The sequence below is a fragment of the Lactuca virosa genome, chromosome 5 (assembly GCF_052849685.1).
Source record: "Lactuca virosa cultivar CGN04683 chromosome 5, Lactuca_virosa_CGN04683_v6, whole genome shotgun sequence".
NCBI lineage: Eukaryota > Viridiplantae > Streptophyta > Magnoliopsida > Asterales > Asteraceae > Lactuca > Lactuca virosa.
In genome coordinates, this window is record NC_136430.1 from 272,113,203 (window position 1) to 272,126,602 (window position 13,400).

At 37.0% G+C, this 13,400-nt stretch overlaps 1 non-coding gene across 1 annotated transcript; it reads left to right on the forward strand.

Annotated features, from left to right (window-relative positions):
* The first annotated feature begins 12,436 nt into the window (after positions 1 to 12,436).
* On the forward strand, positions 12,437 to 12,543 carry LOC145118318 (small nucleolar RNA R71). Its single transcript, XR_013713274.1, has one exon. It is a non-coding gene; the product is annotated as a small nucleolar RNA R71 (small nucleolar RNA).
* The last annotated feature ends 857 nt before the right edge of the window (positions 12,544 to 13,400 follow it).

Genomic DNA, 13,400 nt, shown 5'->3' on the forward strand with positions numbered 1-13,400 from the left:
AAGCTATGAAGACAAAGAAGAATACATTGTAGAAAAGCTACAAAGTATAGAAGATTCAATCAAAAGTTGTATTTGTCTTTTATTTGTAATTTTCTTTTCTAGGTTATTTTATCGTATGTGTGCTTGGGGATTTAACCAAAAATGACTTGAGGTTAAGAAAGTTTTATGGGGATGGATTCGGAGGGATGCATAAAATGAACAATGTTCAAAAGAAGTGGGCGAGTGTTTATGAGGATTGTAAGTATTTAGAATTGAGGGGGGTCCTTAGGAAAAATTTTAGACACAAATGCATGCGTAGCGGTCTTGGCATAATGGTTGGGTTCGATTGGGATTGTCTTATGTGATATTAGCGTGCTAAAATTCAGTTTTGCTTGTGGGCAAGCAAAAGTCAAGTGTGGGGTATTTTGATATGGGCATATCTAGTTATAAAATCCATGCATTATCTTAATACTTTATGTTGATTTTATCTCATTTAATGAACAAAAGGTACTTAATTAGCTTAATATTTCAATTTCAGCAATAAAAGACATGCTTCAATAAAGGTGGTGCAAAAGTGTAAGTGATTCTTCTATTCCTTCTTGATATCCTTCTTAATCAAGTGAAACCCTATGATTACATCCATGAATTCATCTCTTTTGGTCTAGATCTTCAAATCTTCATCAATTACACCAAGAATACCAAGAACATCTACTTGTTCTTGGGCCGTGAACTCCATAAGGACCTTCAAAGTGTGAGTATCTCTTCTATCATCCAGTTATCTATAAGAAACACTTTGTTCCTAGCCACAAAACAAAACTAGTTCATAAACTTCAAGAGTTTACAATCGTAAACTCTTCCTATGGCCGTAAACCCTTGTTAAGGTCATGGTTTGGCCATAAACCCTTATGAAGGCCAAGCATTGGACCACAAAACACTTCATTGATGCAAGTTAGGGCCACAAACCCTTCTTAGGGTCAAGTGTTCTTGGCCGTAAACTCCCTAGGGCCGTAAACACTTAAGGTGTGGCCGTGAACATCCTTTTATACAATCATATGTGATTGTAACACTTCATTTCAAGTTTTTCCTAGTCCCTAAGGTTGTTCCCTTACATGATTAGTTGTTATATACACTAATTATATACATATATGTGTTATTATATGCTTATTAGGATCTGTTTGTGCTCGGGATATCACTTGGCATACTTAACATCCTATACCGATCTTTCATCCGAATCACTCACCTCAGGTGAGTTCATACCCCTTAACTTACCTTTTATTAGTTTTAAATGCTTTTATGGGGGGAATACAAGTAGACAACATTATAGTTATTTAATCAATCGCATGTGATTTATAACTATCAAACAAAGGATTTCTTATACTTCAAACTGTGTTATCAATCAAACTGTTTCAAATCACTTTATAAACTGACATCAAGTCATCAATATTTATGCAAATAGTTAAACTCTTGAAATGTTTTACAAAACTCTTTTTAAACTTATATATTGTCAAAATCATGTCTATATAGATATAGTTATGTAAATAAGGTTTAAAGGGCTTAGGACTGACAACTCGCTTTATTTTCTTTTCCTTGTTTGGATGTGGACTTAGGGTATCGGTTGTTTTGGATCGAACTCCAATAAAAGGGAGTTCTTCTAAATCGTTCTTCTGTATATCGTATATGTATAGTTTGGTAAGTTTTAGACCTGTCGCAACACCACTATCACTCCCAAACACATGTTCATCGTATCTCAAATAAATATAGTTGATCAGGCTATATTGATTCCAGATATGATTACATAAATGCCCAGGTTTGACAGTAGTATCCAACATCTAATTACTTTTGTTCTGTTCTAGTATGACACTGTTCTGTAGTAAATATGTAGGTATGTATACTTTAATAAAATATCTTATTATTTTAAAAGTATAAACTCTTGGTCAGAGTGTTTTAATCCCGATGTGTTTATAGTTGTATATCTTTTATGGGTTGATATACTTAATTCACTATAAACAAAGCTCTGATACCAATCTATCACACCCCAAAACCAGAACGGCGGAAACGTTCTGGGGCAGAGGACATCATGTACAGTATCATAACAATGTAAAATAGTAAACTAGCAACAACATCATCCATTGCATTAATAATATAGTTAATACAAGTGTGTTCTGTGTAAAGTTATAAGACACCAACAATAAGTAATCAAAATAAAGACGAGTCTTGAATATGCTCCGTCTTCTCAAAATCTGGTCATCTGTGCATGTCTACTGGTGACCTGAGAATATAAGTTATTTTGAAAGCATAGATCAGCATTTAAGCTGGTGAGTTCATAAGTATTTTAATGTTAAAGTTTGTATTAGTTTGATGAAAGATGTTTGTATACCTCCTAGAAAATCCTATATTTTCTACTAATATGGAATTTAGTCTTCTTCTAAGACCCGATTGTTTTGTATGTTTGTTCGTTTGTATGTTTTCCCAAGTCTATGACTATCTTTACTAAGAAATAGTTTGCATTGCCTTTTATGTGAGAATATCACTATATGAATGTAATGGGAAAATGAAAGTGTGCAGTAATGTTGTATAAAATAATTACTGATGCACTAACTACCTTATAAACCAGTTTGTTAATTAAGGTTTAGATGTGATGTGGTTATAACCATATTGATAGACTAGTATAATACACGACGTATTGTAGACGTCGAACCCTTTATGACGTTTGTCACCCATGGAACTGCAGGTCCCACTGTAGCTAGCAGCGAGGTGAAGGATTGTCAATCCTGTATAGATCTATACAGAAACTCACGCTCTCCCTCTAGGAGACTCTGGTTACAAAACTCGACATAACAAGTATATTGTTATGCCGTGAAGTAGACTCACATAGATGTTATCTTGTTCTTGTTATTGTGTGTTCCTATCTGATCATGTTATTGTGTGTTTGAACTGACTCATGTATGAACTGATTTTATGTAAATTGCAACGTTCTAGAAATAGTAATTAGTAATTCTCTAAACTATACCTATTATAGTTTACTAGTAAGCTTTGTAATTGATTGACTGATCATGTAAGTACACCTTTGGTACCCAAAGGTATTGAACTGATTGATAGGACTTTTATATCTACATACATATACATAATATATAACTAAGATTTAAACGACATTCGGACAAACAACCGATACCCTAAGTCCACATCCAAACAAGGAAAAGAAAATAAAGCGAGTTGTCAGTCCTAAGCCCTTTAAACCTTATTTACATAACTATATCTATATAGACATGATTTTGACAATATATATAAGTTTAAAAAGAGTTTTGTAAAACATTTCAAGAGTTTAACTATTTGCATTAATATTGATGACTTGATGTCAGTTTATAAAGTGATTTGAAACAGTTTGATTGATAACACAGTTTAAGTATAAGAAATCCTTTGTTTGATAGTTATAAATCACATGCGATTGATTAAATAACTATAATGTTGTCTACTTGTATTCCCCCCATAAAAGCATTTAAAACTAATAAAAGGTAAGTTAAGGGGTATGAACTCACCTGAGGTGAGTGATTCGGATGAAAGATCGGTATAGGATGTTAAGTATGCCAAGTGATATCCCGAGCACAAACAGATCCTAATAAGCATATAATAACACATATATGTATATAATTAGTGTATATAACAACTAATCATGTAAGGGAACAACCTTAGGGACTAGGAAAAACTTGAAATGAAGTGTTACAATCACATATGATTGTATAAAAGGATGTTCACGGCCACACCTTAAGTGTTTACGGCCCTAGGGAGTTTACGGCCAAGAACACTTGACCCTAAGAAGGGTTTGTGGCCCTAACTTGCATCAATGCAGTGTTTTGTGGTCCAATGCTTGGCCTTCATAAGGGTTTATGGCCAAACCATGACCTTAACAAGGGTTTACGGCCATAGGAAGAGTTTACGACTGTAAACTCTTGAAGTTTATGAACTAGTTTTGTTTTGTGGCTAGGAACAAAGTGTTTCTTATAGATAACTGGATGATAGAAGAGATACTCACACTTTGAAGGTCCTTATGGAGTTCACGGCCCAAGAACAAGTAGATGTTCTTGGTATTCTTGGTGTAATTGATGAAGATTTGAAGATCTAGACCAAAAGAGATGAATTCATGGATGTAATCATAGGGTTTCACTTGATTAAGAAGGATATCAAGAAGGAATAGAAGAATCACTTACACTTTTGCACCACCTTTATTGAAGCATGTCTTTTATTGCTGAAATTGAAATATTAAACTAATTAAGTACCTTTTGTTCATTAAATGAGATAAAATCAACATAAAGTATTAAGATAATGCATGGATTTTATAACTAGATATGCCCATATCAAAATACCCCACACTTGACTTTTGCTTGCCCACAAGCAAAACTGAATTTTAGCATGCTAATATCACATAAGACAATCCCAATCGAACCCAGCCATTATGCCAAGACCGCAACGCATGCATTTGTGTCTAAAATTTTTCCTAAGGACCCCCCTCAATTCTAAATACTTACAATCCTCATAAACACTCGCCCACTTCTTTTGAACATTGCTCATTTTATGCATCCCTCCGAATCCATCCCCATAAAACTTTCTTAACCTCAAGTCATTTTTGGTTAAATCCCCAAGCACACATACGATAAAATAACCTAGAAAAGAAAATTACAAATAAAAGACAAATACAACTTTTGATTGAATCTTCTATACTTTGTAGCTTTTCTACAATGTATTCTTCTTTGTCTTCATAGCTTTGTAGATTCTTTATTCAAACATTTCATCACTCTTTTTTTTCCACTTTTTTTTTCTTTTTTTTTTCTCTTTTTTTTCTTTTTTTTTTCAACGCACTTTTTCCACTCAAAACTAAAAACCTAGAAAAACATATGCTTAAGCAAGGGAATTTAACTTCATCCTTTATTGGTTAAAGGCATTAGTCTAGTGTGCAATGACTACTTAAGTTTTCCTGGATACATTTCAAGTACACGATGCTAAACATATTTCGATCCTCAAACTAAGCGAGGTTGTGTTTTTGTCCCATGATTTCACTAGAATAAAGGGGGCCACAAATGCACTATAACGTATGTTGGCTCAACTAAACATTTAGGTCCTCATAGAATCATCAAACACAGTACTAGCATGGAATCCTAATTGCTTTACCAAAATTTTCTAAATTAAGCCTCGCAATTTTTATGCAAAATTTTAAAATTAAGCCTAAAATTCTAAGTTCACTAATGTAACCAACCCCCTACCCCACACTTAATTCATGCAATGTCCCCATTGCATGTTATGCATGATAAAGAACATAAAAGTAAAGAGGGAAATAGAACAAACTCCCCTGGGATAGTAGTCGCGAGGTTGATCTTCTTCTTTTTAAGCTCCATCTTTAGCTAACTTTGGCACGGGAACAACTCATCCACGCCTTGGGTGTCAAACGTCTCGTGTGGTACAGCTCCTAATGTAGTGGAAAAAGCTTCTTGGAATCACCTAGAAATGGTCTTCATAAATGTATATAGCGCCCGCCTTGATTGGAATCGAATCAAATACTTGAAAATAAGAAACTAAGGAACTCGCCGAGTTATAAATAGAGACTCGTCGAGTTGGATCGTGACTCAGCAGAAAAACACGAAAGTCTTCATGAACTCGTCGAGTTTTAAGTGTGTACTCAACGAGTTTTCGGCTCTGTATAGACAACTTTTCCTTTCTGCTCCAGTTTTGATTTTATGTTCAAGGAGGGTAGTAGGGTAATACACCTCCTCTGTTTCTTCAGCAACGAGACTCTTTTTGAACCATTAAAAGCATTGGACTCATAGTTTCACTCAAATCTTCTAATCTTCACGTAATCGACTCGGCCCCTCACTTTTAAATCTCTCACGCTTTAATTAATTGGATCAATTCTCACCTAAACTCTGCAAATATCGAAGGCAAAAAACTACATAATAAAAAAGAAAACAAACATCAAAAATTAAAATCCTAAATTATCTTTAAATACTAGAAATTTAGAAAGAAAAAGAAAAGCAAACTCTAATGACGGGTTGCCTCCCGCAAGCGCTTCTTTTTGTGCGAGTCTTTAGCTGGACTCTCAACTTAATAAACTTCCAATAAACTCTATGCCAATCCATCCGTTGCATTGAATATCTTCTTTGGTGGACCAATTTGTAAAATTTGGCTCTTTGCTTCAAAAATTGGCCAAACGAGCTTGAATATATAAAACCCAAGAATCTTGATAAGGATTGGGACCGGTTGGATACTAATCAGAAATGGATCGCGCTTCAGAACTTTCTCCACAGTTGGAATCGTCACCCCATGCTTCGAAACACAAACCGAAAAAACAGGGGGCCACGTCGTGGTAATGGTCAAACCACGGCTTGGTTCCTGCAACTCAGGTTTTTCTTGTTCTTCATCTGACCTCTCTGCTAGCAATCTTTCCAGCTCCTCCAAATCTTTTTCTGGATTAAAATCTTCATCTTTTAACTCTAGCTCTTGTAACTCAGATTTCTCTTGTTCATTAGGCAAGATGTTATCTAACCATCTTCCAAATTCCTTCAAATCATCATCTGAGTCATACTCCTCATCTTCTTGCTCAATTTCCTGAACTACTTCCTCAAGAAAAGCATCAAAAGCATCGAGATTTAGAAAATACATAATAAATAAAAATTAAAATTAAAATTAAACTATATAAAAAAAATAATCAATAAAATAAAAACGATAACAATTAGCAAGAAAAATTAACTATTTGAACCGTTCCCCGGCAACGATGCCAAAAACTTGATGTGTGTTAAACAAACTAGTTTTAATCCTACTAACTTAAACACAAAGACAAACACATGAAAGGCAGTGTACCTATCGTTTAGCAGTTTAGTTCAGGTAAGTAGGGTATCGAACACAGGGAACGGTAAACAATTAAAATAAATACTAATATTATCTAAATAAAACAAGTAATAAAAGATGAGGTTTATCTAGTTTTGCAAGACTAGAAACTTAAATAATCAATTAACACTCCAACAAAGACAATTAACAACTAAGAAGAATAAGAAAGGACAACTAGATTCAATGATAAAAGAGACTTCTGTTTAGATTTGATTCACTTATTCCTATGGTTGATTTCGTGGCAAGTGCAATGGATCAATATGTCAATGGTTACCGATTCCTAATGTGATTAGGCTCATGTTCACTATTACCAATCCTTTAGTGGACAAGTTAATTCAAACAGTGGCCAGTTGATTAAACTAACAAGTTTCCTAGTGTTCAGTTCGTATCAAGTAAGACTTGTAATAATAGCTAATCAAATTATTTCAATTCAATCAATTCATATGTGGTTGTTCATCACACATGCTCACACATTGATTTACATATTTTCTAGTTAACCCTAGTTTCATGTTCATTATTCCTAGGCATACAATCTTGTATTCACAAAACTATATGAATCAAGTAAAAAGCTTTTAGCTCATATCTACAGCAAGTAATAATCTAAAATCAAAATCTAATGATTCAAACATGGTTCAAATCAAAGATTAAGAAAAGAAAAATGATTATTTGCCTTTGATTCTCTTCTAAATTGTCTCTTAGGTTGCAATCTCGAAAACTGAAGCTTCAAGAACCCTTCTGGTCTTCAATAATCGTAGCTAGCCTCCATAAAAAGTTAGGGTTCGAATGAGAAGTGTTTCTATATATAAATTCTGAAAACAGGGCCAACTCGACGAGTTTTCACCACAAACTCGTCGAGTTTTTTCGATAATCCGCGTATACAGCGTGTACGGCAAGGCATCTTCGAATCTGGAACATTCTAACCAACTCGTCGAGTTTGTGCTAAAAACTCGTCGCGTTTCTTTTGGATTCAACATTTTCTCAAAACACAAAAGTCGTCCGAAATTGTGTCTAGTTTTTAGAACATTTTGAATCTCGTCAATCGGACTTACGGTTCATGAGATATGGCCAAAACACTGACGAGGGGTCAAGCTATCCTTCAACATCCTTCTTTCTTCAGTCTTCAATCTCCAAGCTTCCAATCACTCAATCCTCTTCCTTTTGACCCGAGCATGTCTTTTATTGCTGAAATTGAAATATGGTCATATCTAGTTATAAAATCCATGCATTATCTTAATACTTTATGTTGATTTTATCTCATTTAATGAACAAAAGGAACTTGGATCTTTATCATTGCAAGATACATAAAGCACCAATAACGAATCGAAACTTCAATCTTCAATAAAGGTGGTGCAAATCTCAACAACGTGAAGAATAATGTGGGAAAGCTTACGCCACATTATATAGTGGAGAAAACGAGCCAGAATAATCTTCAGAATAACTCCAAAGAGAATGGTGGTGAAGTGTGTAGATGCACCGACTTCTCTCTCTCTCCTCGACCTCTAACATTCCTCCGCCGAGGTCGTGGTTGCGGTTGTGGCTCGGGTTGCTCATCTTGCTACTCGTCAACATCATCATCATCTGAATGTAGAATTCCCCAATGAGACCCATAATTCTTTACTACCCGCATTGTCTCCAAATATCCCATAGTAAACTCGTTTCCCTCCATACAAGTCAAAGAGTGGGTGATGTCGGGAACGATGAAACCATAAGACCTGGCCAATCGTGTGATAAAATGGCCACCACAAATGGGGCTCCCGAGGCGGGAACTCGTAGTATATTCCGCCAAATAGCGGGCCAAGAAGTATGGAATGTTGCAACATACTCCCGGTTGTAAAATTGACCACAAATAGAACAAGTTCATCTTTGTGACCATGTCCCCATGACGTTTATGATGGATGGAAAAGGTGTTAAGGTGGTGGAGTAGCCGGTGGATGGGATATTTGATACTGCTCTTTGGTGACACCTCGAAATTAAACACTCCAGAAGCAATGTTGCTCCAAAAACCAACCCCCGATGCTCCATTCTCATACCCTCGGGCAGCCTCCCTCAGAAACATCTCAAACTCAGGAGTCATGGCCTCATGTGCGTCATATAAACCTATACGCCAAGAGAACTCCACCAAACTACATTCTCGGTATTCGCCCGCGAGACGGAAAACCAATGTTTGCTGAAAGGTAGGATCTTGGACATTTTCATGAAATGCCACAGTTGCAAAGAACTCCACAAAAAGTTCCTTGTACACCCTCTCTTGAATTCTAAACAAGTTTTGCCACCCTTTACACGTAAATGAAAATCCATTTCCCAAAAATATCTTTGTGAGATACTGGGACATCTGATCAACAAGCCCAACCTCCCTCAACCTTAGCCAATTAACTATAGGGGCAACAACAATCTCACGGTTGTAAAGCCACCCCAACCGGTTGTTGCACTATGTCAAAATATCACGAGACGAAGTTGTTGGGAAGACCTAAAATAGGTGTAAACTAGCCACCCCTATTGGAACCTTTCTTCTTGGACCCATTTCTGCAAAAGAAAACAACAAACAACCACAAAACAAAAATCCTAAAAATTATCAGTAAACAGAAAACTGTTTTGATGGTGCCAGGATTCACGTCGTGAATCCCTAAGGATTCACGTCATGAATCCCTAAGGATTCACGTCGTGAGTTCGTCAATGAGGGTAAGAATCGGTCAAGGCAGTTTCCGAATCAGACCAAAAATTTCGTTGGGGTTTACTCCTATGTTACTTCTAAGCACCATCCAACAAAATGCAAATGCTATTTCACGAATTTTAGGGCACATATAAAGAATGTACTAATTACCAAACCCCAGCCCTAAATGCAACTTATTAAAGCAAAATTAGCCATGAGAACTAAGTATTATTACCTTAAATTGGAAGATTATGTAAGAAAAAAGAGATTAAGAGTTGGATTTGGCCGCAATCGGTAAGATGGGGGGACCAGAAGACAGCCTCACTTCGTGAAGAATAAACTATGTGTTTAGGTTAAAAGGTTCCCTGTTTCTTATCTGTGGTCCCGTGACCTTTTCAACATTCACGTCGTGAATTCCTAAGATTCACGTCGTGAGTTCTCATGGACTGAAAAGTTGGGCCATTCCATTAATGAACAAATGGGCCGGCCATGTAGTGAGACATTTAATTAAGCAATTATTGGGCTGAAACATAGAACGGGCTAACAAATTAGAATTCAGTATATTTTTCTAGACTTACGTCGTGAATCATAAGGGCTCACGACGTGAAGTCTGTCTGAGCATATAATTTCATAATTAATCCCAAGTTTCATTAACTATAATTCATAATTATTACCACTTAATTTTAGGGACCCCACACTCGGTGTCTTATTATGCATAAAATGTTGTAGATGATATGATCGATTTTCCTAGAAAAATAAAAATGCAAAAACTAAAAAGAAAAAGAAAAGAAAATCCAAACCAAACTCGGGTTGCCTCCCGAGAAGCGCTTCTTTTTGATGGAGTCGTGAGCCGGACTCCATGCCTCCTACGTTGAGCTTTCAGAGGAGTCCATCACCACCTGGATTTTCTGCTCTTTCCATCGCCTCTTGTACGCTTGAACTCGTCTAATGTACACCTTCTTTGAATTCTCTTTTTTTAGCTTTTACTGCATCTACATCGAGCTTGCATTTGATCCCTTTATTCTCTAATTTTTCATCACTCTTATTAAGCTCCATAGGAATCTTTTCTTCCTTCACCACTGGACTCGTCTCCTTAGAATTAGCCTCGTCTTCATCACTCGACAAATCATCGCTTTCCTCACTCATCATAGTTGTTGGTTTTGTGTAGGTAATGACTTCAATGAAAAACGGGACGGATGCTCTCGGTTTGATGCGTTTGACTTGATGAGTTTCTTGATTTCTTCCTCCATGAGCTTTTCTAATTCTTCAAGTTCATTATCTTCATCAATATTAGACACCTCTCCTTCAACATCATCTCCTTGAAATCCATCTTGTACTCCAAAATCTTCCTCATCATCACCAACCCTCAATGTAAGCTTGGATTCACGAACATCAACTAAAGCCCTAGCAGTATTTAGTAGAGGGCGACCAAGAATGATTGGGACATTTACATCCTCCTTCATATCCATAAGCACAAAGTCAACTAGGAAAACAAATTTCCCAATTTTAACAAGGATGTCTTCTACGATTCCCCTTGGGTGCGTCACCGAACGATTGGCCATGTAGATGGTCATCTTTGTAGCCTTCATTTTCTGGATATTCAACTTTTGATAGAATGAATATGGCATCAAATTTATGCTAAGCAGAATCGGCTAAAGCATAAGTCTTCAAATTGTTTCCAAACTCACATGGAAGAGTGAGGCGTGCAGGATCTACCATCTTCTTAGGTATTTCCCCCAATACAACTCATGAGCTTTGTTCACTATGAATAAATTTGGAGTTCTTCTTTAATTGCTGACGAGTGTCTATAAGGTCTTGAAGGAACTTAGCATACTCTGGAATTTTAGAAAGTGACTCAATAAAAGGAGTATTAATAGGAATACCCTTTACTTGCTTGATAAATTCCAGAAGTTCCCTTTCCAGTGGGTTGAGATTAACTCGAGACGGGAATGGTAAAGGCGGTTTATAAACCGGAACGTTTACAGAATATTTTTGTTCAGACTGAGCCCACGACGTGAGCATATCGGGCTCACGTCGTGAGTCTGGTACTTCAGCAACATCTTCGATTTCGAGCTTCGACTTCTTTGGCTTTGGTCCGAATAGCTTTGGCTCCACCTCTAGTGCTTCTAAGAACTCAGAGATAGCCTCCTCTTCAGTATCTATCATCATTACATGGGATTGAGCATTCTTTTCGGGAAATTGTGAGGATAATTTGTTGCTCACCAAAGTAGTTAGTTGACCAACTTGGACTTCTAGATTATGAATCGACGCTTCATGATTTCTTAATGAGGCTTGCTGGTCAATCATCATTGCGTGCTGTTCTTTCATCATTTTCATGTGTTCCTTTAGCACTGCACCAGTATCATCATCCCTTTTCTCGGAGGCCTCCATAAATCGGGTCAAAATATTTTCCAAGTCTACTTTCTTCTTGGCTGGTGGTTGCTCTTTTTGGTAGAAGCCTCGGCCTGTGTGCTTATATTTCTCTTCCTTTTTCTTCTTGTACTCATCGTATGGCATCCACTCTTTCTTTGGTTTTCTCCAGTCCTCATCATACTTATCCCCACTCGAGTAGAAAACTTGAGCGTTTTATACTCGTTATCATCTAAGCTGCAATCCTTGGTCAAGTGTGGACCATTACACCTTTCACATCCAACTTTTATTGCATGAATTGATTGGTCCATTTGGGTCAATCTCCGGTCCATATTATTCAACATCGCCATCATAGCAGCCATCTCTTCAGAATGTGCACCCCCACTGCCTTTTGTTCCATCTTGTCTTGGGTTGTGGTACTCATGAGAGTGTTTTGCGAATTCTTCAATTAGCACCTTGATCTGGTTAGGATTCTTCTTTGTGAGAGGGCCTTGCGAATCAAGGAGTTGCCTAGTCATGACATTGACCCCATCATAGAAAATAGACATCTCTTGTTGAATATTAAGGTCATGTTGAGGACAATTCCTTAACAATCCTTTGTAACGCTCCCATGCCTCGTATAGCGACTCCCCCGGTTGTTGCTCAAAGTTGGCTATTGCCTTCTTGAGTTTAGCTATGTTGGATTGTGGGCAAAGTTGGTCTAGAAACTGCTCTCGCATTTGAGCCCAAGTAGTGATTGTACCAGGTGGGAGTGCTTTCAACCAGTCTTTTGCAGCTCCTTTGAAAGTAACTGGTAGCATCCTCAGCAAGACAGTATCTCTATTAACATTTGGGACATTGAAATAGTCAGCAATGTCGTTGACCTCATCTAGATGTTTGAAAGCATCCTCATGATCCTTCCCATAAAACGGAATATCCTTTAGTGCATTAAGGATGTGTCCCTTCAACTCGAATGTAGCAATGGCAAGAATCGCGGGTTGTACTAATCTCGGACCAACATCTTCTCAAATACGCTTCTTGTAAGCTCCCATTGACATTTCTTCGATGTTTGCCATTTCGTTGCTTGGATCGTCTTCGGGTTCGCTCGTATATAGTCCAAACTCATTCTCGGGCTCGTATTCAGATTCGTTTGGATTAGGTATTGGATCCAAACTTTCTATCTTGCTCTTTTCCTTTGAAGATGAGCTAGATTCTCCCATTTTCTTCCCCAAATTCTTTGAAATCACTTACTTGAACTCTTGTAAGGGTGTCTTCTTTGGTGTTTGATCGTCTTTCATGTTCTTATCCTTCTTTTTGTGAAGGGCTGACTCTGGATCTTCAAGTGGTGGTACCAAAGGTGTGTTGGAACCTCTGGTCATGAACTCCTGCAAAATAAACAAAATAAAAACGTAAAACTGAACAAAAAATAACAGAAAAGAAAAACGAAAATCTACTGAATTCACGTCGTGAGCTTAAGGCTCACGTCGTGAATCTGGTACTGAATAAAAACCTAAGCTGAAAAAGTAACTTTTTGCAGGTTTTACCCCAC